At 43.7% G+C, this 3,742-nt stretch overlaps 1 pseudogene; it reads left to right on the top strand.

Moving 5' to 3' along the window:
- The first annotated feature begins 2,203 nt into the window (after positions 1-2,203).
- On the top strand, positions 2,204-2,973 carry LOC144249364 (transcription factor JunD-like; annotated as a pseudogene).
- The last annotated feature ends 769 nt before the right edge of the window (positions 2,974-3,742 follow it).

Raw genomic sequence — 3,742 nt, 5'->3', positions numbered from 1 at the left:
AGGAGACAGAGAGTGAGGGCATCCAGTTAAGGAGATAGAAAATCAGGGAAATGTAATGACATGGATTTCTGGAAGAGATTATTTTAAAAAGAAAGGCAGAACCTCTTATTCGAAAACCACTAAAAAGAACTACAGGGTGGCAAAGATATCACATCTTATTTATTTATTAATCTGTTGAAGGTACCTAGGTTGGTTCCATAGTTTAGTTACTGTGAGTTGACCTACTCTACATTGACATGGCCACCAGCAATGTATGAGTGTATCTTTTCTCTCACATCCGCATGAACACTATTATTGCTTGTTTTCTTGATAATTGCCATTATAACTGCAGTGAAATTAAATATTGAAATAGCTTTGATTTGCATTTATCTAATTGCTAAAGATGATGGTCTTTTTTGTTTGTTGATCAATTTTATTTCTTCTTCTGTGAAGTGCTTGTTCAGTTCCCTAGTCCATTTATTGATGGGTTATGTCTCTTTTTTTGGCATTAAAGTTTGTTGTGTTCTTTATATATCTTGGAGATTACTGCTCTATTTGATGTGTGTGTGGTAAATATTTATTTTCCCATTCTGTAGGCTCTCTCTTCATGTTATAGATTGTTTTCTTTGTGGAGAATAAGCTTCTTAGTTTGAATCTATCCCATTTATTGATTCCTAATTATACTGTTTGTGTTTTAGGAGTCTTCTCCTAAAAGAATCAGGTCCTATGCTAATATGATGAGAATGTGGACCTTCTTTTTTTTTTTTCTGTTAGGCACAGGGTCTCTGTTCTCTTGTCTAAGTCTTTGATCTACTTTGAGTTGATTTTCTAGCACAGTGAGAGACAGAGGTTTAATTTCATCTTTTTACATGTGGATTTACAGTTTTCCCAGCACCAATTATTGAACAGGTTGTCTTTTCTCCAATTTATGTTGTTGGCACCTTTAACTAGTATGGATTGGTCTACATGTCTTTGGGTACTTTTTTAAAAAACTATTTTTCTGTAGTATAGTTTAAGGTCTAGTATTGTGATGCTTACTGATTCACTCATTTTGTTGAGAATTGCTTTAACTATTGTGGCTCTTCTATTTTTCAAATGAATTTCATGATTGATTTTTCTAGTTTTATGAGGAATGTCTTGGGAGTTTAAAAGGAATTGCATTGAATCTGTATAACTATTTTGTTAGACTTGCCATTTTGACCAAGATCATTCTGCCTATCCAAGAGCATGGAACATCTTTACATCTTCTAAGATCTTCAATTTCTATCTGTAGTGTTCTGTAGTTTTCATTGTAGAGGTATTTTTTTTAAATTGATTCCCAAGTATTTTATATTATTCTTTCTTTTCCTTTTTTGAGGCCATTGTTAATGAAGTGGCTTTCTTATTTTTTTTTTTACAGTGGATTCATTGCTTAAGTATAGAAATGCATTTGGTTTATGGGTGTTTATTTTATATTGTGCTATTTTGCTGAATTTATTTATTAGTCAAGAAAGTTTTTCAGGTGAAATTTTTTTTTGGATATTCTAAATATAGAAGCATATCATTAGCAAATAGTGATAGTTTGAGTTCCTTTTTTCTACTCATTTATCTTTAATTCTTTCTTTTAATTGTTTTGGATAGAGTTTCAAGGAGGATGTTGAATAGAAGTGGCAAAAAATAGGGCATCCTTTTACTTTTTTTGAATTTTAGAGGGAATGCTTTAAAACTTTCTCCCTTAAGAATAATGTTTCTGGGGCTGGAGTGGCTCAGTGGTAGAACACTTTCCTGGCATGTTTGAGGCCTTGGGTTCAATCCTCAGCATCATAAATAAATAAATAAATAAATAAATAAATAAAATCAAAACTCCATTGACAACTACAATATATTTTAAAAAAATAATAATACTAATAATAGAGCCGCCACTATCAGAGGGCCAGGTGCAGTGGAGGCGCCCTAGGTGGGCACAGGGCCCAGTGACAGGGAAGTGGGGCACAGCTCCCTGGGAGGCCGCGGTCCACTCCCCCTCACCCCCAACAGCGCAGCAGCACCGGAGGTGGAGCATGGAAACACTTGTTCTATGACAATGGGTCGCTGAGCGGCCTAGAGGTGGCGCCAGTGGCAGCAGCAGCAACTTAGTGTCCCCAGACCGCTTGTTCCCCTGGCTGCCGGACTGTGGCAGTTGGCACCAAGATGAAAAAGTGTGCGCTGAGGCTGAGCCAGAGCAAGCAGGGTAGTGGAGGCACCAATGGCCCCCCTGCACACATATGGGCCCCCAGCCAGGCACCCCTCTCCCCATGGCCTGCTTTCCTCGCCCGACTGGGAGCTGCTCAAGCTCCCCTCTCCTGAGCTGGAGCGCCTCATTATACAGTCCAATGGGCTGGTCACCACCACTGTGATGAGCACGCAGTTCCTCTACCCTAATGTGGCAGCCAGGGAGGAGCAGGAGTTCATCAAGGCTTTGTCAAGGCCCTGGAGGATTTGCACAAGCAGAACCAGCTAGGCGTGGGTACAGCGGCTGCTGGCCACAGAAGGACCCCCCTGGCATGGAATCTGCGCAGCACCTTCCGTGGCTGCGACTGAGGCAGCGGTCTATGGGAACCTGAGCAGCTACTCCGGTGGCACTGGGGATGCTGGGGGCATTGCGATGGTCGCCTTAGCCACCCAGCCTGTTCTGACTCAAGGAAGAGCCACAGACAGTGTCCGACTTGCCAAACTTTAGGGAGAGCCAGGGCTGTCGCCCATCCACATGGACGCGCAGGATTGCATCAAGGTGGAGCTCAAGCGGCTGCTCAACTGCATCACAGCCTCCAAGTGCCGCAACTGCAAGCTGGAGCGCATCTTGCGGGCCTGGAGGAGAAAGTGAAGACGTCCAAGAGCCAGAACACGGAGCTGGCGCTGGCAGCTCAAACAGAAAGTCCTCAGCCAACGTCAACAAGGGCTGCCAGCTGCTGCCCCAGCACCAGGATCCTGCATGTTAAGCCCCAGCACCAGGCGCATGCACAGATCCCCCCTTGAGGGGCGGGCTCATGGGGTGGGGATGGGCCCCCCGGACTTGGAGAGCGTGCAGCTCTGGCGACCCCCTCTGGGATGGTGCCCAGGTCTTGGAGAGGGCACTGTCCCCAGGGATATCCCCGTGGGTGCCAACAACTCAGAGAGGGCCCCCTGGGCTTAGACAAGCTGGACCCCTGCTCATGGGGAGGGGAAGCGCATGACCCCCTCCCCCTATCGCGCTGCCTCTGTTCCCAGTGATGCTGTCCTGTGTTGCACAAACCCAAGGGCTGGGGCTTGGGTTTGTACGAAGGTACATCTACACATCTCTGTGGAAGGGGACTCTGTGGGGAGCAGCCTCCAGCCTGATTTTTCTTTCTTTCTTTTTTTTTCTTTTCTTTTCTTTCTTTTTTCTTTTTTCTTTTTTTTTTTTTTTTTGCCTTTGGAAGAGAGAAGAACAGAATGTTCGATTCTGCCCTATCTATGTTTCTACTCTGGAACAAACAGTTGTGTATGCGTGTGTGTTTCCTTGTGTTGGTTTTTTTAAAGCAATGGGAAGAAGAAAAAAAATACTATGCCTTTTCCTCTCTCTCTGGCTGTCCCCTTCAGTCCTTCCAACACCTGTCCCCCCTGCCCTATTTGTTCCTTTGTTTTTGTTTTGCTAGAAGTCCACATTCCTGTTGGTAATCCTTTGTTCACTCTCTCCCTCCTGGTTTTCTGTTTTATGTAAAGTCTCCCTATGCAAAAAAAAAAAAAAAAAAAAAAAAAGAAAAAGTTTACCTCGTGTTTACCATAG

The sequence above is a fragment of the Urocitellus parryii genome, chromosome 11 (assembly GCF_045843805.1).
Source record: "Urocitellus parryii isolate mUroPar1 chromosome 11, mUroPar1.hap1, whole genome shotgun sequence".
In the NCBI taxonomy this organism is placed as follows: Eukaryota; Metazoa; Chordata; class Mammalia; order Rodentia; family Sciuridae; genus Urocitellus; species Urocitellus parryii.
Note: the sequence above shows the minus strand (reverse complement) of the source record. Positions and strands in the feature narration are given on the sequence as shown.